This window comes from Passer domesticus, chromosome 4 (assembly GCF_036417665.1).
Source record: "Passer domesticus isolate bPasDom1 chromosome 4, bPasDom1.hap1, whole genome shotgun sequence".
Lineage (NCBI taxonomy): Eukaryota > Metazoa > Chordata > Aves > Passeriformes > Passeridae > Passer > Passer domesticus.
Window position 1 is genome coordinate 18708999 of NC_087477.1, and position 24047 is coordinate 18733045.

The 24047-nt window shown below is 37.4% G+C and overlaps 2 long non-coding RNA genes across 2 annotated transcripts in view; one reads left to right on the top strand and one right to left on the bottom strand.

Moving 5' to 3' along the window:
• The first annotated feature begins 12756 nt into the window (after positions 1 to 12756).
• On the top strand, positions 12757 to 14564 carry LOC135298664 (uncharacterized). Its single transcript, XR_010360704.1, has 3 exons — positions 12757 to 12900; positions 13208 to 13263; positions 14270 to 14564. It is a non-coding gene; the product is annotated as an uncharacterized LOC135298664 (long non-coding RNA).
• A 3136-nt stretch (positions 14565 to 17700) lies between these two features.
• Positions 17701 to 24047, bottom strand: part of LOC135298658 (uncharacterized) — a 501452-nt gene continuing 495105 nt past the window's right edge. Inside the window, exons 44-46 of the long non-coding RNA XR_010360690.1 lie at positions 22053 to 22136; positions 19783 to 19938; positions 17701 to 18821 (exon numbers count right to left, since the gene is read on the bottom strand). This is a non-coding gene — a long non-coding RNA (uncharacterized LOC135298658). The remainder of the gene's footprint in view (positions 18822 to 19782; positions 19939 to 22052; positions 22137 to 24047) is intronic.

Consider the following 24047-nt stretch of genomic DNA (forward strand, 5'->3'; position numbering starts at 1 on the left):
CACTGCCAGCTTCAAAAAGGGCTTTGAAGTAAAGGGACACTTATACCAATAACAATCTGATAACATCTCTCACTTTCCCTTCCTGAGTTCCCTCCTGGGCTCTTTCCCTCATCTTTTTTCTCTTTCTCTCACTCCATTGCTCACCAAAGCCTCAGACTTATGGTTGGACTCAATGATCTCAGCGGTCTTTTCCAACCTTAACAATTTTGTCATTCTGGGATTTTTACCACTGCACTGCTTTCCTCTCTACTTTATGCCACGCATGTGAAAAACTCATGTCTCCCTCCACCTGCTTTCCAGTTGGATTATGCATTTCTTTCTCATTAGTGCACATCAGATATAATCATGGTTTTAAACAGAAAGGGAAAATAATGTGAATGGGATCCATATGTAAAATACAGCTCAATGTTTTGCTTACCTATTTAATGAATTAAGGCACTCTTTTCTTTCCCCAGCTGCTGGCAGGTTATGTTGATAATCATCACACATGATAGCTACTATTTGTTGTATATTCTATTAAATTATCATACATGCAATCAAGTTGGTGGTTTTCTCTGCAAGAGATGTACATCACAGGAAAACAATATTTACTAAAAATCTCTCCACTTTCATGGAGGCAATAAAATTATCTGGCTACAATTCCACCTGTAATACTAACAAACTGAGAATGAATAATCAAAAATCTGAACCCTCTACCAGTGACATGATTTTCAACACCAACCTCTTTAGAGAAACATGGTAGGTTGAGTAGCACAAGAAGAGCATTAAGAATAGAAAGCCCTGAGACAATATGTTTAAAGAGGGATGTTTGCAATTCATATTTCAGTACGTGTAGAAACCTCACCAAGTAGCACCTTTTACTATAACAGCTTATCCAGGTTTTCCCTTTAAATTTGGATGTTTGATGCTTAAAATAAATACCTGCTTATTACCTATGTAATCAAATACCTGAAGACTCAAAAAGACCATAAGGTCATATAGAAAATCTAGTGATTTATATTATCTTCCTTTATTTTCTACTATTCTTTATTATATTTAATTTTGCTTGTTTTGTCCTGATAACAAAATACATTTGGAACTAGGCATCTGATATCAAATAAAGGCTATTAAACTATGCTTAGCTGAAGACAGACTCGGTGAAAAAGTGTTTCAGTAGTTAAAATACACTTTAATGTCTGGTTGTCCTATACTTTACGTCATACAAAATTATTTCAAGTTCAACACCTTCATTGTTTGCTGTAATCCTTGCAATTTTTGGCATGGAGAGAGTCAAGAGGTCACAAAAGTGTCTTTCCCCTCTACTGTGAAATTTCATTTGGGTCTGAAATAAGCCCTGAGCTCATGGGGCTGTGACCTCAGTCAGGAAGTCCAGAATTTGTAGTGCTCATCAGCAGGAGGGCAATGAGCTCCTCTGTCTCACAGCCAACCTCAGCAACAGCCACATCCCCTGGGACTGAGCCTTAGACAGGGCAGCTTTACAGATCAGTTGGTTAACATCTTTGTAAAAATTATGCACAGGCAAATCCCCCACAGTGCTGTGTAGTGACATTGTTACATTTGCAGATAATGGCATTTTGTCCAGCTTGAGTTGCTTTTTCTCTTCTCAAAACCACACACCTCTAAATAGATGCTGTTTCATCCCATGAAATGGAGATCAGTCCTGAATTTAGAATACTCTGCCCTCTAAGTGTCTTCTTTCTCTCTATTTTTTTTTTTCAGTCAGGTTAAATCCACCTTGATATCATTAAACATCTCTCCTTTCTCTCTTAAAGTTCTCCCTCTGTAAGATGGAAATAGCAGCCCTGTATGTCAAGAGGAGATAAATGCCTTAATATTCTCCAGGTACTTTGCTGGTACGTTGATGGATGTCCTAAATGAGGCTAAAAGTAAATGTACAATTCCACATTTAAAGACAGAAAGGACTGTGCAGTGAATAATGAAAAGAAAGACGAAAGTAGGAAACTGTCTGGAGTACGTGTGAACACGTAATTAAAGGCTGCACCTTAATGCAAAAGGCAGATGAATTAGAACTGCAAATCCACTTAGTGTTAACACTCCTTGCTTCATAGAACTTCACAGATTAATGTACTTTTAACGTATTTATGAGCAACGATGTACAAACCTATATATATTTAAGCATTGAATGAGCAATGGATCAAGTCTGACTCAGGAGAGATTTACCGTGTAACAACTACAGGAAATAAAATCTGGATGAGAAATGTCATTTGTACTGGAAATTAATTTCAAAACAGTCATCAATTTATTCATGGAGCTCTAATGAAAAGGATAATTTTTGCTTTCCAAGTTAAAATTAGAAAAGTCATTATATTAAAAAACACCCTCACCATTACCTTAAACCCATTCTAACCAACTCAGTCAAAAACTCCATTTATTACAAACTGTAGCTTTGCAGCCATCATTATTTCCCTGCTATTGTGATGATGTAGACAGCTGCCACCCCACACCGTGCATTCCCTCTGGGTTCATCTCCCTTTTCCTCTTGGGGATGTCCTGATGGCACAGCTCAGGTCTGGTCCACCCACTACCCAGCCTGCACAGTGATGCACATTTGAGTCCTGCTCTGAGGCTCACTGCAGGCAGGGCTGAGAAACCCACAGGGAAGGGAAAACCACTTGATTTTTTTTGTGTTTTTATGGAGTGTGGCCATGACCCTATCACCCCTGCTAATATCTTATTTGATGGCTTGTTTCCCTGCCCTGAAGATGTGGTGCCTTCTTACCCACACCAGCAATGACTCTTCCCTCTCAGAGAACTTGTGCAGGGAGGGAAAAAGGTGAAAAGGAGACAAGCACAAACCAAACCTGAGAGCATGCACAGCTACAGTCTTGGTGCACACTGCCTTTTCCCTCTGCAAGGCTTCCTCAGAAGCTCCCCACCCTGCCCTTCCCTCTCCCCACAGACCCATAACAGGGTGCACACTCAGCTGATGTTAATTCAGCTCAGTTGACTCAAAGCTCAAACGAAGGGAGGGAACAAAGGGTAAAATAAGTAAAAAATAATGAAGCAATTGCTCAGTTAGTGTAATTGCATAGGCTTCAATAGGACTACACTAATTTCCAGCAGCTGGAGTTCTGGCTCTATATTTTTATTTACTTTACCTCCTGTACTTAATTTCCTACCCTCCCATTTGTTTGTTATTTTCGTGTACTATGGTGGCTTCATTTAGAGTGTAAATTTCTTAAGGAATCATGGGGGAGGGGGGTGGTTAAACAACCACCCATGTCTAGGACATAAAATAAATGCATTCCACTGAAAGATGGAGAGATGTGGTGGTATAAAGGCAGTATAGAGCTGGAGCAAAAAATTATATCTATATCCAACTCCACAACATTTTCTACCTTGGACAAGATCATCTTTCATGCACAATGTTCATTGTTCAATTTTACAATTCATAATTTAAGAATAATATTTTCTTGGTCAGGTTTTGTATGAAATAGTCTGCTTATGTTTTTGGACAGACATGCTTTGGTTCCTTGAAAATATGATAATTTAACAGATGTATTTCTTAATGACCATCATATAAATTGACTGTATAACCCACTTCCCCACCAACTATTTGAGAAAGAGTGGGGTGGATGACATACAAATTGATGTTTGGAAAGTATTACAGGACTCTGTGTTGCCTAAGCTACTGCCAGTGAGCAGACAGACCTAGAAAACACAACAATTTGACCTTCCACTTTCAGAGCTTTTTCCTACTTCTCAAAAGAATGAGCTTTGAGGGAGCTGGTGGCTGTTTTTCAGTTTTGGTGATCTCTTCTTCTTGTACTTGTATCCCTACCAAAGCAACCAAATGTCTAAATGAGCCCAGTTGTATAATTTTGGTGAGATTTTTTTCCAGAGAAAACCCTAATTTGACCTCTCAAAAGTTGAAATCTGTTGAGCCACAAACTAAAGCACAACAAGGCTAATGACACAAACAGACATAGAGATGCACTGAAATGCACTATAATACCTCACTTCTATAACAGATCCCCAGAGGCCTCGCTGTTGTTGAAAAGCAAAAGAAAACATTGCTGAGGATTATTATCCTCACCAACCTGTGACAAAAGTTCTCAAAATGTTTAAGTTAATAAACTGAACTCTGCTTCAAAGTTCTTTCTGAATAGTCAAGGTGAGATTGGTAAAAATGTTTGTATTTATATATAAATGTTCCCATTTTTTTCTTAGCAATTATAATATCTTAGAAGAGATTTAGGTGTCATTAAGTACGGTACAAATATAATTGCAAATTACTAGCTTATTTACTACTTATTTAATATTTAGTAAATTTTGTGGAATCAGTTTTATCCATTTGTGGGGAAAAGAAAATCCATTAAGCAGTAACAATTCCTAGTCAAATAGTTCTCTTGGTACCAGCTGCACAAAGTGCTTAGTACTAGGACTGAAAGGACATAAACCCTGCAATCCTGTAATGAAACTGTAATTGGACCCTGACTGTTCCCAAGGGGAGGAAAGGTTTTTCTAACACAAAGCATCCCTGTGCACGTGCAGGGGGCTGGGAGTCAGCCTGTGCTGTTACTGCACAGAAATAGCAATGTTTAATGTTATTTAATGTTAATAATTGTCTTTATGCAGATAGACACGCTGGTTACATTCTATAGTTTTTGCTTTTTGCTCTCTTTCTGGTAATTTTTCAACTCTATTCCTCAGGTCTACCTATGAGCAGCTAATACTGGCATATAATAACAAACAAAACAGTGTTTTACTCATCCTTTACATTCATCCTTTCTCTACCATGCTTCCACCAGTAAAAAAGAAACTTATGGTCACAATCTGTGAAGATATTTTTAAGATATAGGTTTTTACCTTGGAGTTCAATTATATAGCCAACTTAATGATATAAAACACCATGTCTTTATTTCCTAACAATGGGTTAGGAAACAACAATTGAACAATTCAGGTCAAAGTAATCTTGTTTCACGGCTTCTGTAGCAAAGTTACAATCATTTTCTACAAGCCAAATCCATTATCAAAGTCCTGTTATTCAATACCAACCATGAAATTTTAAATACAAATCAGAAAGCATTTTTATAATTTAGTGCTAAAGCTGGACTTGTTAGACAAGCCTGCTCCTAGCTTTCACATAACTTCCAAAATAACGTATTTTCAATTAGCTGGAAATATCAATGTATCCATTTACAAAAAAAAAAAAAAAAAAAAAAAAAAGAAAAAATAAAATTGAGTGTAAATCATTCTGTCACCCACACCCAAATGGTCTGCTTATTTTTGCAGACCATTTTCATATAAATATAGCATAAACATTTTCCCATTAGGTTTCCATTTCCTAAGCTACAAATGACATTCTGAGATGTAGTTTATAGAATATCATCATGATAATTTGCACTGGTGTGGCAACATAGGTGGAGGCAAGCGTGAAAGAAACTGGTTTGTGGAAGACAGACTGATTGCCAAGGAATCTTGGTGCTGCAGTGTTTTAATAAGAGGAGCCCCATGTCAGAAACTGGGCTATTTAAATGCTGGGTGTGGATTAGATTTTTGACAGAAGAGTATTACTCTTGTTTTCTAAGAATCTGTTGTTTCTAACACTTGTGGATGATGTAAGGCTCATAAAACACTGCAAAACTCACCCCATCTCCCCCAGATCAAAAGCCCCAGTATTCCCCCTGAAATTAAGCCAGCACCTCCTGTAAGGGTTCCGCAAGGACAGTGGGTCACACGCTGAGCTGAAGAACGGAAGCTGAAATGGAAGCTGTAAAATTTGGTCTGGGGACTATTACAGAGTCAGTAGTTAATGAGTTTAGTCCAGCAGTAAATCAGGAAAGGACTAACAGTGAAGGGACTAAAGAGCTCAGTGGTGTCTATGGTGTTTTGCCTATACTTCATGAGATTTCACTTTCAGAGTCATTACATGAGATGAATTTGTTCAAACAAAGCCTCAAGGGATTTGCTCTATTATTCCTAGACAGGAAGAAGTCTAATTTCTCTGGTACAGACTTTATCCAGCTTACAATTCTCCAGAATATCTTTGCATACACATATTTATCTCTATTTACTGTGAGAACCCTTTCCTTGAGAAAAAATATAAACAGCATTTACCAGCAATTCATCGCAATTTGTAATATCTTTATACTGTAAATATCTGTATTAAATGGCTCCGAAAAATAAATAACTTTATTACTGGAATAAAAACTGCTATCAGTTTTTGAAAGTTATTGCTCTTCTCTCAGTTGTTTTGTGTTGCCTGCATGTACATGTGACGACAGCACTCATTAGCATCCTAAAATCCCTGGTGAGACAGACCTTTTTTCCTGGGATGGAGCCCACCTAAATGAGGACAGAACTGGTGAAGCAAGAGACAAGGGACGTAGAAGTTGAGGGGTCTATTAAGTTTTACTAATCTTCTGTTTTCATGTTAAACCTATCAAATATTGCATCTTCTTGACCATCAGAAAAAACTCAGTTATAAGTTCATCTTGGTACAGCCTGCACAAGACTTCTAAATGAAGGCTTTTTTATGGAAAAGTTTTATCCTATTTCATACTTTTATTTTTTATCAGACAAAAACAAACCACAAAGAAGCCTGCAGTTCCTGAAACCATATTAAACCCAAAAATACGCAACGTTTTTTTCTTCTTTTCAAATTAGCTACTTGACTTTTACATCAGTAACAGACTGAACTGCATTGAGTAACATTTATAGGTGACTTTTCAGCTAAAGTACAGGTTATAACGTGTTTATTCCATTTTTAGTTTAGATATATATTAACATTCCATTATAAATATCATTAAATTCAAACCCAGTCCAATTTAACTAGAGACTAAAGAGTTTATTCATTAGTTATTTATCCCATTATCAGCAGCATTTGTCTGATAAAGAGCTTATTTTTTCCGCTCCTGAAATCTGTGAAATAAAAGCAGAACAAAAACTTAAAGAATAATTTCCTCTAGAAATGATTTATCACACTGTAAATTTGTATCACATGTCTAAACCCTGGAAGTATCATTTAAAATGCATATTTCCCAGTTATTAACTGTTGCTGTCATCATGAATTATTTGGTCCTGTTGGCTAAGAAGTGAAGTTATCAATTAAAGTAAAATGAGAACTCATCCCTTTGGACTCCGTCTGGTCACATAATTAGCAGTCATTCATAGGGTTTTCCATTCATGGTGTCACTCCATTTACAGACTACAATAGTGAGGGAAAATTAACCTCCCAAATTGGTTTAGGCTGATATAATGTGCAAATTGCAGTTCCAAGTATAGTGATAATGTCATTTATGGGACAATTTTGTGGGCAAAGAAAATTGTTATGATAAGTATTTCTATAAATCTTTTTACTGCAAGTAGAGTCAAGACAGGAGTCTTTGGATATTGAAGCTTTTCCAATTTTAGGAAACAATTACTTTCTTCTAATGATAAAATTAAGGGAACCCAGACTCCTTTAGAAGCAGTCAAATGTGTTTTAAATGCCATCAAATACAGACTGTAAAGTAAATATTACTTTACTGTAACCCACACCATTTTTCCTTGTCTTGCTAAAAGGAAAACAGATTCCTCACAGGAAGGTTTATGCATAAGTTCTTACTGCTTAGTGACACCAAAAGACAGAAATACTAAAATTTTTAGGTCTTTTTTCTGCCTTTTTCAACTGCAGAGACTTTTTTCTATGATTTTTTCCATATAGATTACTCTCTCAGCACTGCATGAATTTTGGCCCATCTTAGAGGCCAGGAATGGCATAAATATATGTAAATAGCAGTTTAAATGTCTTTTAAATGTCTTTTCCTTTTCTCAGAGAGTAAAAAAGGATTAGAAGTAGATTGCTGACCTTCAACAGGTAGATTTTGCCATATTTTAGCATTTCAAAAAGTTAATTAAAAATATGTTCTGCTAAAGAGACTCATCTGAATAAATATTTAAAACTTCAGAATTTTAAAACTCAAGCTCATATTCCTTATGTTTATACAGTAAATGTAGCATAACTGGCATTTTATCAAAGATCAATTTACATTTGAAAAGGGATAAATTAAGCAAATTTAAAAAATGAAAGGAGAAATATATTTATGAACTCTGAATTGTATTTTCTTTAAAGTTCAGAATTTTGACCATAAGACTATGACATGATTTTTAAAACAAACAGGGAAACATCAAAAAAAAATCTATTTTTCTTCCCCTTCAGATGGTATGGGAAAACCCTTCCACAAATTCCTGTCTGCATTTGCACAACAGTTTCAGATTACGAACTGCATTCTCTAGCTTTTACAGGAAAACCACTGTGCTTGGTGGCAGTATTAAGTTATTTTTTTATTGGCCTAGGATGTGTACTGGTTAAAGCAGAGCTGTTTGGTGAACCACACGTACAGGGCTGTTTACCCACAGTTAATGGAGCACACATTAATCACGTGCTGGCAGGACGTGCAGACAGACTCAGGGCTGACTGCAAGCCCCGAGTTTACCTCCACGATCTCTACATTTTCTCCAGTCAACCACACAAGTGCACAAAGAGATGGAAGGGCAGATGAACCCTCAGTACTAAAGAACCAGCTCCCCAGATTTTTTAAGCTGTTTTTTGACACCTTCTCCTCGCCAGCTGTGTTGGTCTTACTGCTGCCTGAATGGGCCAAAGGACGCAAAATTTTCTGTGTTCATTTAGTGACTACATAAAGCAGAATAAACTTGGCACCATGAACTAAAAGCACTCTGGAAAAAGTACCAGTTACATTTAATTCTAAATCAATAGACCTTCTAAATTATTGTTGAAAGCCCATGAAAAACCACAAAAAAAGAGAAATTCTTCAAAACTGGAAAGAAAGGAGGGCAGAAGCTTTTTACATTATACACCCAAATATCCTTTTTCTCCTCCTGTCATTGTCTGCCACAGAGTCAGGAGCTGGGTGGAAATGAGTCTGCAGTGCTAGAGAAAGAAACCCTCCTCTGATCGAAGTAACTAATGCAAAGTGGATGGGGACAAAATGCACATGAACTGGGATCACATCTCCACCCTGCTTTGCAGGCACCACTGTTTTGTTGCTGCTTTTTTTCTCTGTGGAAAAACAATGCAAAAGCTTTCAACGTCCAACGTGCCCTTTTATGAAATTTATAAATACAATCATGTTTGTCCTTGGGTTCAGTCAGAAGTAATTACTCTGAATAACTCAGAGAAGTTGCTCTAAATAAGTAATTCTTAATTTGAGGGTCATATTCAGAGATAAAATACTGTGAATAGCAACAGTGTTTATTCATTACAATAGCTCACATCACCACAGTCCTTGATGGTTTTAAAATAAAAGAGAATCTATGACGCAAGACACACTAAAGTGACGCAAAACAAATTGAAATTGGTGTAGTCATAAAATAACCCAAAACAAGGGAAATACTGGATCTACTGTTTTATCTGGCAGCAATTAAAGAATGTGGAATGGCAGATATATCCTATAAGGCTGCCTGGAACACCTTCAGTGAGTTAATTCTATGTGCAATCCTACTTTGCCCTTCTTACATGAATATTCACAACATCTTAGGAAATTCTTTTTTGCTGTTTGGAAACTTTGGTCTAGTGGCAGATTGCAAGGGACAAGCAAATTTTCCTAAGCACCCTGAATGCTAAATTCTAGATGTGGCACTTTGAAATAGCTCATTAAAAGCCATCTCATTTCAAATTCAAGATATAAAAGCTTTCATTTCTGGAATGCCTGGGAAACTCTCCAAACAAAACCCGAGGTTGTACCATCCACATTTTGCAAACATTTCTCAATGTTCTATGCTTTTTTCCACAAGTATGGCAGCCAAATAATCCCTCTACAAATTACCAACAGCCACTCATCCAGAAAAATAAAGTTAACATTTTGACATGTCAAAGCTTCCCCTTAGTGTGAAGCTTGGATAATTTCTGGATTTTTTTATCCCAGTTCCTTGTTCTTTAAGGTACCACCCAGTCAGGCTTTTGGGCAACCTTGTGTTTGGGTCACATAAAAAGAAAATTAGACCCTCTGATTTTCATCTTATTGAGAGCTTGGGACTGCAGTCCATGCTTTTAATCTTGACATTCCAGGATGTACAACTATTGTTCTCCTTTGTATCTTTCTTATTATTTTCCAGGGCAACTGGTATTTGGACTTCTGCATGGACTTTAAAAAAAGAATAATCCCAGGCTCGTTTCCATTCTCATTCAAGCTAACAAAACATTTGCCATGACTTCAGGAGAGTGCCAGGCCCTCAAGGGGGACTTTCTCAACATTCAGCTTCAGCTTTTGAAGTTCCACATGGCCCAACCCAAAAGCTGAGTCAATGGGGAGGAGCAATTTCTTGAATCTTTGCACGGTGAAATACACATTCCAAAATTTGTAGAGGCCAGCTTAAAACAGAAATAATTTTTCTAAACATGCCATGCTTTTTACCCTGCTTTTTTCCATGGTACCTGCACTTTACTGTGACCTGGGAAAGTTCAGGTGTAACTTGCTGTTGTCACAAGAGGATGCATTTAAAGAGGTGTGGATGGGGATTTATGTTGTCTGGAGAAGTCACTTTCATACAAAAGTAGTTTGTTCAACCATTTCCACTTCAGTGCAGGAACAGGGCGATGTCCTTCCCATGATGCCAAGGAAGAGTGTGGCTGCTGTGGCAAGGGTGAAACAGCTTTCCCAGGGGAAGCTGACATGTTATTTCTTTTGCAAAAACCCTCAGGACTTTCTGAAAAGGGACTCAGTATTTGGTGAAGCATTAAGGACTCTTTGGAAAACGTGCTTTGCTTCGTAAGAAGTTACTCAGAATGTGGTTCAAAATGTGTTTTTCTAACTAAAGAGAAACGTGTGGAGCATATGAAAAAATACAGAAACCCATGAAAGATATCTTTGTTAAATGTCAGTGATATGTGTCTGTTATTTTTCTGTCTTGCAAGCTAATAAAGTTAAGACCAGTTGCTTTACAGACAGGGTAGTTATTAGCTCTCAGCAGAAAATAATGGACTACAGGGAATTTACAGTATAAGAAAAATGCTCTTAAATATTTGGGGCCATCTGAGCCACCCAGGTTAAGTGTTTTCTGGCAGTAGAGGTGTTATTGTTGCCACATGATGTTATTCTCCCAAGTAAAATGTAGTTTTCCTATTAAAGACCTCTGCTTAAGTCCATGATTTCCTTCTCATACCCAGGATAGAAGAGATATTTTTGAGGATTGTGCAAAAAAAATCAAAAAAAGAACCAAATTGCTATCAGTATTTTAAGTAAAGCAGGTGGATTCCAGTAAAAAGGCATTTAATTTCTGACTGATGTCACAGCAAATGGAATTGTTGAAGGACTACTTTACTGAGTAGAGTGACTGCAAATTTGTTGCTTCTGTCTTTCAGGGAAAGCAGAAGGCACCCAAACCCAAAAATACGACACTACAAAACCAGCTCTGTGAGGAGGTATCTAACCCTAATGGCTTTATTTTTCTGGAACCTCCTTTCTTCTATTAGATGTCTGTTTTTTCTTAATTGTAGCTTGAATCTAGCTGATGAACATCTAATGATCATTATCTAATGAACAGCTAATGATTGGCAATAAGAACAGCTACCATTGCAAACCCAACAGCCAGACTGTGTGGTGATTGTCAGGATTATCAACCACCTTCCAGACAGAAAAATAAACATGAAATTGTATTTTCAAACCCCTCAAACAATGTCTGGCTATACACATTCTTGGCCTTATTCTCTGCTTTTAATAATGTAAATATAAAATTATTCAGCATTAAAACTTGACAAAATTTCTTCATGGCTTATTCCAGGGCACCTATAGCAAAGCTGAGGTTTTATGAGTGTAAGTAGATTAGACCTGCAATGTTATTTTTAGTCGTGTAGATATTCATGAGCAAAGGGTTTTTTAGATGCAAACCAGGTGCAGACCAGCTGCTTTATCTGTCTGTGAAAGTGGCCTCAAACTGAACAACAACATTGCAGATACCCATCTCTGAATAACAGCATTTCTGTGACACACCATTCCTCCCTGTTATCCTTGCACAACATTTTTCCACAACTGGATAATTGGTGGGCTCCTCAGCTGAGGTCAAACCACGAGTGTCTGCCCAAGCAGAGCCTCCACAGGGCACCTCAGGGCCAGGCGGGGAAGGCAGAGAGTGCAGACTGCTCCTTCCCAGGTCCATGGACCATCCTGGGATGCAGGGAGCCCCCTCCCAGCCCCTGCTACGTGCTGACAGAACCACACAATAGCAGTGCAGATAGAAAACCGGCAAGTCCTGCCAAACAAAACAGGCTGTTTGAGACAAGGATTGTAAATCCCAGTGGAGGTCAGTGTCTCCTTGACCATAAACAAATGATAATGATTGATATTAACATGTAAATTCGTATGGGGAAGGGAAGAGATGCCTCAAGGAAAGCTATGATGCTCAGTAATAACCTAAACTTCATTTCACATATCTCACAGTGATTTGCACTTAGCTTCTGAATAAAGGCCGGAAGCAATGTTTGATTGGAAAAATATTATGCAGCCAGAAAGCCAGAGCTGAGGGAAAGGAGCCTACAGCACTTGAGACTAGGGGCTGAAAGTTCCATCTGATAGAAAAAATGAATGCCTGTTGATCTGGAGCAAACATAATGTGAAACATGTTTGCTGAGTGAGAAAAAAGTTGCTTGGGCAATATCAAAAGCAGCTGTGGTGTGACAGTCGAAAACCAATTAAGTAAATGTGACATGGCAGCAAAAGAGTCCATGTGGATTTGGGTATGTGACGTTACTAGAGAGGACAGGGATGTAGAACTGTCTCACTGTGCTGTAACTATGACGACAGCACAGGGGTCCTGCCAAGGGTGGGGAGAAATATCTGTATTCCTCAGATCCTGTGTATCTTCCTTTTATAATTATTATAATTATTCATTAAATCTCTCAGATTTCCAGTTAGTCAAACACATCTCGTGCTGAGGGTAAGTTAACAACACATGTAGCCATGCTCACCTGATATTTACCTAATAGTCTCCATTCCCTGGATTTCTTCTTGTTCTTTACACCAATCTTGAAAAAAATCCCAAACAATCTAATCACATAACCAAAAAAAAACCACCACAAATAAAACCCCACAAAAAAAAAAAAACAAACAACCACAACAAAAGAACCCCAACATGTGATAGATTGACTGAGCTGTGATTTTCAATTCTGAAAGAATTGAGTAAAATATCTGTACATTTTTATTATCGAGAGCAGATCTACTGCTGCCACTCTTCTCTTTTGCAGGAATATTCAGTGCCTGCAATAGAATGGGCTTCACCTGCTTCTACCTGCTTTTTGAGGTATTACTAAAACAAACAATTACTGGTTTGTCTAAAAATACCAGATATTGTCACACTGATCAAAGGCTGGGTGGGTAAAACACACTATACATCAATATTTTGTAAAGTGGCACGCAATGAGAAACTGCTTTTTGTACTTGAAAATACTGGAAAGCCAAAATTCAAACACAGATATCAAGGTTTAGGTCCTTTCTGTCTTTTTTGTGGGTTTCTTCTTGAACAAAGAAACTAGTATTCAATTTTTCTGGTTATTTGAATCACATAAAATGCTTCGCCAATGAGTCACTGTCAAGAGGCTAGATGAAAAACCTTAATCATCAAGAGATAATGCAACAAAGCAATGCAAGTGTATGTTGCAGATTATTATGTAGGAATTTCAACATACTAGGACTCTTTTGCAATGTCTGCTTACAATAATTCTGTCAAACATGGGCTTTTTTCTATGTCCCAAATGGTGTTAGCAGTTATTTTTCCTAAAGCTTCCTGCATTTCCATAGAACGGAAGCCACTTTCTTTCAAGCTTCCCCGACATACTCCCACCTTTTCCTTAAGGGAGCACTTTGGGATGAATGGATGGTTTAGTCTCCATGACCCTCTCATTCAGTGGTGCCACTGTGACTGCCAAGAAGTGACTGACGTCGGCTTTAAGTGCCAGGCAAAGGCCAGGAGCAGCCAGACAGACACCAGGATTTCACCCCACTCTTAGTGCACATTCCTGCTGCTGTAAATCTGCCTGAATCAGTGACCTACAGCTAATGCATTCAGTAGTCCTTCTGCTTAAGTCTGACCAAGCAATTACCGACACAGCTGGGCGAAAAAAAAGTACAAAAATAGTTTGAATATGTATATGATCTTTTAATGACCTCCTCTACTCCTAATGCCTTCAACTCGCTTGCTTCCAGGTCAGGCTAATCAATTGCTAAAGCAATCATCCCAAGCAGCAATGGGTTATCTTTGGTACCTACAAACCTTTCCACATGGTGGGCTTCCCTTTTTTTTCCAACAGCAGCTGGGAAAGTAATTGCTGGTGGAAACACATGGACACAGTGAGCTTCAGCACCGCCAGGACTGCATCAGGCCATGTGGTTAACTTGAACTGCATGGGTTTGGATTCCCTCTCTTAATTCTGAACCCACAACATAAGGGGAGCATATTTCCCTGCTCCCACATCATTATTTGCAATCACTGTTATCCAAATAATCTGGTTCATAGATAAAAACTCTTTAAAAAACATGCTGGAAGAAAGACAATAGATCAGCTAACAATAGACTGGCTAATCATTTAGGAAAACTAATAAAATAATAGTGACATATTAATAAACCATTCAGACTCCTGGCTCATCAAGTATTTAGTCTATAAGCTACAACAAATCCAAAATCCATCTGCTAAATTCTACTGACACTGAAATCTATAGGAACTCTTGATTCTTGTGTAGGGTGACGGGTCAGTTCAGTGAGTTCAGCCAAGCACTAAGGTCTGAATTTGGCTTCAGGAATTCTGACATGCCTCCACCTCCAAGGGATTGCAAAGGTTTACCAGGCACTGTAAATAGCTCAAGCACAAGGCTCTGAGTGAGCAAAGGACACCAGAAGCAGCTGTATTAGGTTTTAGCAATAAAAATCTTGTTACCTTCTGCCTTACATAGATTTTCTACGTGACAAACATCAGAATTAAACAGTTGCAATATTCAGCACATTTTTATCCAGATAAATATTGAAAACATATTTAATGCAATATTGAAGGGATTACAGAATTCAGAAAAGGGAAAGTCTGACTAATGCTGCAGCTGTGCAGCATTCCAGTGAATCCAAGCCATTGCCAGCATTTATTAGCCACTCAGCCTCTGACAATAAACAATCTCCAGCTCATGATCATATATCCAGACAGATAGATGTACAGCATTGCCTACACAGACACATTAACACTGTCCTGTCTATGTGATTACTTTTCAGCATTAGCTTTAGTTCAGTGAGCCTCCTCCAAAAGGTGAAGTTCAATTTTGATTTTATTTTCTTTAATGACTGTAAACAATTACAGTATAACATGTCCCATTGTACATTTACTTTTGTTTTCTGGAAGAATTACTGTGGCCTGAAATATGTGAAGACTGTTTATTCCAGACATTAAAATGAAGACTCCAGCCATTTTACAAAATCAAATTTTAGGATAGAAAAGGTTTTTCCCCATAACACTTGGAATCAACCTACTTAAAGTTATGATAGTAACTTCAATAGGGAGCAGGTTTTTATCCACTGGAGTAGGGGTGATTTGAAAAAGAAAACACCAGTGGAAATGTCTAGGCACACATTTCTCAGGGAAAAATACAGTATTAGAAATACCAAATAAATAATCATGATACTACCCCATTAAATCAGATGAAGAAAAAAACTCAGGGATTTTTTTTCCCACCCTTTTGTGAGACAAGTAACAATTTTTGCGAAGTCTCTTCCATTTCGGCATGCATTCCATATTGGATGCAGATAACCAGGCACACGTGGGATGGACTCAAAGCTGCCTCTCTTATCTTTGGCCACCACCACATTATAAACTTCAGTTAAGAGCTTTATTTATGTTTGGTGTCTGGTGGAGGTTCAGAAGAGGAAGCAAAGAGAGGATTGTCATTAACAAAACAGAACTTTGCAACGTGAGAGGGTTTCGGTTTCTTGAAATACCTGCTCTGCCAAGGACATGCTCAAGGGTTTATAGCATAGAAGCCAGGACACTTGCCTTGACACACAGCATTAAAACTGGGCTAATACCAGCCAAGACGAATCCCCAGTCTGAGAGACTGTTCTGAGAATGGTCTAAACAAGAAAACAAGAATGTTTTGCAGAGGAAAAGCCAGGGAAATGATTCAATGCTTCTGATAATGCAAAGCAGAAAGTCACACGAGAGAGCCTCTTGTATAAAAATATGTATTGTTTCAATACACAAGATAAAATAATTGCTTGGCCCTCTTTCTCCTCTGTTTCTTTTAGTAGATGAAGAATGAAATGTCACCGGTATTATTCAGTTATAGTCTTGTCAAAGTTCAACATATCAGAGAAAATCTCCAATAATACTGAGAAAGATTTTGTTGTCAGCTGGAGACTGTTTTATTGTGGTACCTTGCTATGATAGTTTTATAAACACAGTCCAAGAACAAGTGGAAAAAGCAACAGATTCCTTGCAATATATAGAAGGATTAGGGTAAGAATAATACATCTATTTTCATTTTTCCCCAGTGCTGAACCTTCCAACATTAAATACAATGGGAAAGTATTTTAGAAGCATATTTTTCATTAACATAAAATTTTCCATTCAGTGCAACCATCTCTGGATTTGCACTTAAATTTATCACTTAAAATGATAATTCTTAAAGTATACTTAGGTGATGAGGATGCAAACCAGCAATAGTAGGACCAAGAACCCAGGTGGGGACCCAGCCAACAAGAATTCATTCCTGACCCCATCACATTGGTCTAAGCTGCCAGACATGCAGATTCCAAAATTGTTGCAGTTTGTAGTTTGTTTTAGGACAACTATTTGGAGGCAAAACAAACTGGATGAAGTTACACACTTATGGCTTGAATAAACAGCTCAAACAGGTCTAACTCATGAAGAGGATAGGTAGGTGTAACTAATGCTTTCATCACTCATTCCAAATTGCCAGTATTTGTTAGTCATTGCATTTCAAAAAAGATGGACCTGGAAAAAAGATGGACCCATATGTGCTGGTCCATATCCCAGATGTACAAAAATTGCAGTTGTATGGGCTTTGATTCTCTGACCACTCAGCCAGCAGAGCAGGGATGCCAAGGAACTGCCCCAGGGAGGTGAGAGACAATTCTGATCACAGCAAGCCATTGCTGAAGATCAGCTAGGGAGTAAAAGTCCTGAGCTTGGAACTGGATCCAACAAGCATGAAAGAATTAAACACCGTGGTTGTTATTCTTAGATATTTTTGGTAAAACAAGCACTGTTAAGATACCACTTCAACCCAAACTTGCTCAGCGGCACAAAGGTGTCAGGTGGTCAGCCAAAAATGGTCAAAGTTATGGAGTCATAACAAATTATTCCATTGATAGCCTTTGCACCCTCTTTCATTAATGACTGAAGAACACAGGGGAATTACTGAACGTTAATTAATTGTGGAAGTCCCAACATAGCTAATGGCTCACATTTACTAGAATTTCACTATTTCAAATAGAATTCCACCACGAAGAAGCAGGATATCACCCCTGAGTTCACATCAAGTTCAACTCGCAAAGCACCATGGTACAGTACGTGCTGCTGGATATAACAAAATAAAGAAAATGACTGCAGCTAAACTGAGATTATGGAACCTGAGAGAGTTACTGGAATCAATGATTCCAGCTGAAAGCCTACCACGGTGGTCTAATCCAGAGGGCATTTATGACTGTATAAGGAGCACAAGCCCAAGAGACTAGACAAAACTCAATAAATGCATTTTTCATTTATTAGCAGGGTGATAACCTGGACAGTCAACTAAGATCCTTTAACAACAAGAAAAAAAAATTTCATTTTTCTGGCCTTTTGTTAAATTTTTTTGATGCTTCACAGAGGTTTAGGAGAAGCTGTGGTCAGGGATCAGGAGCTCAGATGCAGGTGACAGTCATAAAAAGATAAAAGGGCTATAGTAGCATATGGTATCCAAGCAATCAAAAAGAACACTGGTAGAGAAGAAAAGTAAGGAAAAACAGCCTGAGGTACACAATTCAAGTTGTATGTTTCCTTTAAAAAGAGATACAGAATAAATCCAACTTCTTTACCATTAGAAATTACTCTTCCTTTTAAATAACACATGAAATTATGACAATTAAGGTAACATCTACAGATCAAAATGGAAACTGCAACAACTTCTAGGTTGTCTTCCCCAGAAAATAAAAAGGATAACATTTGCAACTAAGACTTTTAGTAGAATCTGCCTACAAAGTCACATTCTAAATAAATGGTATTATCATGAAATACTATTGGCTTCTTTCCACTCCAGAAATCAAGCCAAGTATTTAAGCATATAATATGGTTTTGTCATAGCCATTCTAAAATCCCAATTCTTTGCATTAGGCCTTTCTTAATGAAATGCTGCTGAGATTCTCAGCTTGATCTTCTAATTATTTGGTTATGAGCAGAGTTCATAGTGGTTTAAAGATCAATATTACTTTAAATTAAAATTCTGTCAGATTCTCAGAATAGTCCTTAACTGTCGAATGAAGGAAGTAAAAATTGACCAGGACTGTTGCAAGGAGCTGATATTTTGTCATATACTGCTCAGTGATCATTTCAACTCTTTTTATGAATCTACAGGATAACACACTTTAGTAATCCCACGACAGCAAATCGTTTGAGGACTCATGGCTGGATTTCTATAAAACATCAGATAAAGCCTGCACAGACCTTTTCCCACCTCAGATTAAGCAGCTGCATTGCAAGACAAGCCACTCCAGGTATCTTCTTATGGTGATTCAGACAACTTGTATTTCTTTAGAAGGCCTTTTAGAAACTCCTGCATCTTTCCAATTCAGGGGCTTCAAGCTCTTACATCCCAGGAGAACCTTCTGGTTAAAATCAGATGGAATTAAACAGGGCAAATGGCTGATAGAAAAAAAAGTCTTCCATTTATTTGAAAAGTAGCCTAATATTACAATTCTATCTCTTTCTCATCCCCCTTCTTTACTGAGATGAAAATTCTTCTCTAGCTAGTAGAATTAATTATTGGGATAATTTCTTTAGTGGTTTAAAATTATGTCTTTTATACAACAAGCATTTAGGCAGAAATATATTACCAGTCCTCTTATCACCTTGCATTTTCTGTAACATCCAGAAATTGAGAGAAATTTCATTGAGAAAAATGCCCTGCCTGAATTTTGAGCACTTTTCAGCATTTGGAGTGAATTTGAAGATTAAAAACAAGATGCAAGTAGCAACGAATTTCTGTGAATTTCTTATTTCATTATAAGAAATTAAATGCCCTGCTACAGTACTTTGTATCTATTCTGAATAAAGAAACTCCTAATTGAAATAAAAAAATAAATCAAAATACCTACACACGGAAGTGTGTTTCCTAACATAATAAGGAACATTAAGCATATATATGTGACTTGATGACAGTGGAAAACTTTAGGAATATTGCTTTTTGAATAGCTCAGATGGAAGTCAGAAATATTGTTACAGGTCAAAAAAAATTATATGCACCTATTGAAATGGGTGTCAAACTGAAAGACTATTTTTTTTCTGATTCAGCCATTAATTTCATTATTAAACAAAAGCTGAGGAGGCCTCAGGCTTCCATAGCTACATTCCAATAGAAAGAATTTTTTCTAGATCATGGGATTCCTTCCTATTGCCAGTTTTAAAGTAATATAAAGACATAATAGATGAATTAAAGTAAATGAAAGGCATAAAACATTCAATAATACTTCAGACAGAAGATTATGTCTGTCATGGAAATGTCAATCAAAGGTATTTGCAAGGGGAAGATGTCAGCTGGGGTAGCTGATAAAGAACAGGCAGACTCACTTCAACAGGCTGTGTCATTGCAATCAAAAGGGAATTCTAGAAAATTCTGCTGCTCCAGACAATTTCTCCACAGGTTAGCAGGCTGAGTCCCCAACAAGCAATCATCTCAATACAATGTGGAAATCTCTAAACCAGTTCATGGCTGTGCTATTAATTCTTTGGGGAAAAAAAAAAAAAACAAACCTCAAACAACCAAGCAACCAAAAAACAAACAAACAAAAACCCCCCACCAACATATTTTGTCTGAAAAATAAAGAATCATGTCTGTGGTACTAATTCTTTAGGAAAAAAAAATGCTACTTTCTCTGCAAAGTGTAGTATTGAGCTATGCTGAAATGTTGCTTCAAATACAAGTGATTTCTGTCAAGTTAAACACTACAGGAGACATTTCCAGAGCCTCATAAGGACCACAGATAACCCCTTTCCCATTATTGAGCTTTAAGGCACTCAGACCCCACGTTAGCTTTGAAAATTTCAGAGTTGATGAGGGGTATTTGTTCAAATTCCTGTTTCATTTTTAGAGGGTCTCTTCTGCCTCAGTTGAGTAAAAACAGATTTTGTGTTCACTTCAGCAGGATTAGTTTCCTTCATGACAGGGCACTAACCAGGATTCATGTCTTCCTATTGTTCTCTGCTCAAATTTTATCAAAAAGTGTAACCCCAGAGCACTGACACCTGATGTATCCAAAACAGAGAGACATTCTGTGCTGCTCTGACCTCGCCACATCCTGCTGAGAACCACCAGGTTAATCCAGGCTAAGTGAGACTCTGATGTTTAGAGCAGGTCTGGTTTACAGCAGAATATTCATCTCCAAAAGGGATGGGAAGAAGTGTCCAGAAGCGTTATTTATAAATGAAGATAAGTGCTGGCTGACTTTCCTGCCTTATGCTTATATCATCTAATTACTTTGGCACAGCACGTTGCTCTTTCATGTTCCAAGTCTGGTTTCTGCTCGAGCAATTCACATCATTCTCCTTCCTATCTCTGAAATATTCTTTCCCCTCCCTTTAGATACACCATTAACTATCCTAAGTAAACTGATCTTCAGGGGTTTATATGGTCAGTGTTACATAATTTCTGCTCCCAGTTTCCAAACAATTTCTTTTTGGGCTGCAAGGCATTATGCTGTGATGGGCGCTCTTTTAATGGGATCTCCCAGACCCCCACATCAATCTCAAAGCACCCCAAAACCAGTGAGAACTATGAATCTTAACTCCCAAGTTCTATAACTTGGAGAGAGGGCCATCTAGAACCATTAAATTCTTTAAACAACAATGAAACCAAGTGAAGCAAGACCTAAGATACTGGACTTATCTGGCATGTCTAAGTGTTCTCTTTTACAGCACATTAAGTTAAATGTTCAAACAACAACATGGTTTATGGCTTGCATGTGCTGTTAAAAAGGGTTTGTATGTGACACAATCCTCTCAGTCTCTGCATCTGCAAATCTGAATCTTTTAAATGTCTCTTTTCTTTGATCTTCCTAGAGTGAACAATTCCCTCAACCTCACCCCCTGTATCTCTTGCTTTTGCAGTTGGCTCTGAGTTTTAGTGGCCTGGTAAAGTTTCATAGACGTACCTTATGTAAAGGACACTTCTTAATCCCAAATTAAGGTAATGAAATATAATTTCTCAAGCAAATTGTCTAATTAGAGAGTATTAAAAATGACAAATCACTCTCTTCAAGAATTAAAACATCAGCAGGTAGTTGGTAGAACAAATTACAAATTAATTACAAATATTTTCACTCCACTGTCAATAACATGATTTAGGAAATAGACTGAAAATGTAATGTAAATATTATTTGCATCCATTTTTAAACAGATATTTACTTCTTCTTTACACAAATGCATATCTTATCCTAACACTAGTTGGTAGAAACTACATCAGTACCAGGGGAATCTTTGATCCACAAAATTATCAATTACATAATTAAAATCAGAAGAATGGAGATGCTTTGAAGATTTATTAGTAACTTAATTTATTCTCAGTTATTAATTTTCATTTCCTAAGATTGAAAAACATGAAACAACAAAGTGTGCATGTTGGCTCTGTAGTGGTCTTTGAACTAACAAGCCTCCTATGAGTTCCAAGAAGTATATTTTGGGTTGTTGAATAGTATAGTACATGGGTTCCTAGGAAAATATAGGCAGAGACTGTGAGGGGTGGATTTGTGATTTCTTGCAAACATTTGCGTCTATATTTGAGATTTTATTAAAAAAATTGTATGTTCTTGAAGATTTTAATTAGATTTTCTCTTCAAATTTACCTTAAAGATGCCTTTTATCTGAAGTAAGAACAGGGTGGATGCTAATATTCCAGTCGAGTCTTTTTCTTCACTACAGTCCTTTGCCTTGAGGGGAATCAAATATAAAATATTAAGCAACTCAGATCACCTTGTGATAACACAAAGTGGCCTACTGTTTAAAATGAAATCACAGCACTTCAACCTTTCCTACATGGAATAAGGATTTTTAAACTTACGCAGTTTATTTGTATTTGCCAAAGATGCCACACAGTGAAATTGTGCCCTCACAAGAAAAGGTAAATATGGTGCCAAACATTTTTCCTCTAGATAGGCAAAGTGATTACTCTAAATTACTCCTTCTGTGCAGCTGAGCAATATTAATTAACCAAGTGGTTACTTGGAAACTCAAATATCTGAAGAAATCTCTGGACTAGCTGGCACAGTAGAATCACAGAAAAAGGAATATACAGGTGGTAAAAAATTATCTTGTTTACTGAAAAAGCTACCAGCCAAGACAAAACACTCAGATACATAAAGAAGACTCTTTGGGCATGAATACTATCAAGAAGCACCAGGTTTTGAGGGTAAAGTGTTTTTAAGAGAAGACAGTGTGCAAATCAAAACAATGCAGATGGATAGTACATCTGCACACTATAAACTCTAGAAGGAGGTAAAAACATTTCAGTTTAGAAACCATGCTCTGGATTTTAGACGAAACAAACCAACTTATTTGAGGGAGTTTAAGAAGAAAAAGAAGGAAGTGTGCCAGAACATTTCATCAGCAAGGCCCCAGACTGATACCAGCAAACTGCTTTTTTTCATTTAAATATCATAGAAAACTGCCAGAAACAGAGCTATGCATCATACCAGCCACATAAATCTACCTCCTTAAGGAAGGATTTACATTTTTGTCATTCAACATCTGTTTATGAGCCTGAAGGCTCATGTCAACTATTCTGCTCCTTCACCTCATGGACTCAAACAGGAAGATGGCTTTTGTAACTCTTACATACAAAGAGAGCAAGGAAAAAAAGCAACAGAAATTCAGAAGATGAGCATTTTGCCTCCCAGCCCATGGAGTTTCATTCTATGCATGTAGCTTTGATTTATGTATAAAGGGTGAGTAATTGAAGATGAAATCCCAAAAGTTACCCTCTGCAGCCACAGACATCTGCAGTGATTTCTTCTAGGAATCAAGCTTTCCAGCACCACCTCATACACATGATATTTTTAGCATTTCCTGGTTTCAGTTAGGAGAGAAATCACAAAAACATAACTTTTTGAATGTATTTTCCCATGTATTTCTCTTGCCATTATACCTTAGAAGTAAGCCATAGCAGAGAAACAGAGCACAGCACTGCAATAAGCATATGGAGCATAAACAAGGGTGAGTTACTTCTTCCATTTCAGTGAGTATTTATGTAAATGTAACTTTAATCAGATGTGATCAGCATGCTTTTTTTTTTTTTTAAGCTAAATGCAAAAGCCCAGCCCAGTGAACAGTCATTGCAAATGGGAAATAGCATCAGCTGTTAGAAGCTCTTCCCAACGCCATGGAGCTGAGTAAAGATAGAGTTGTAACTTCTACTTAAAGCACTCTGTTACAAATAACTAAATTTCACAATCTATGGCATTGACCTGCATTTTGCTAAGTTAATTAAATGGGTTTTTTTACCAAAATATGGATGACTTTCTGTTCAGAGTCAGACACTATGCCAAGCAAGCAACATCATGAGCTATCCCTCTCTGCCTGAATTTGTTTCAACAAAGCCTACAGTATCCTCCTTTTTATTTTGTAATTAACAGCCTGAAAGGATGGGCACACTGCTGTGTCCTGCCTTGGACATTCATGACAAACGAATTTTCATGACAAATGAAATTTCACTGCTTTAAAGCCAAATAAAATGGTTTTAATATGGCCAAGGGTTTGCTTGAGAACTCAATTTTCAAACCAATCTTTCCATTTCAGAAAATGGCCTGATCATTTAAAAACATGTGGGAAACGTACCTCAAATT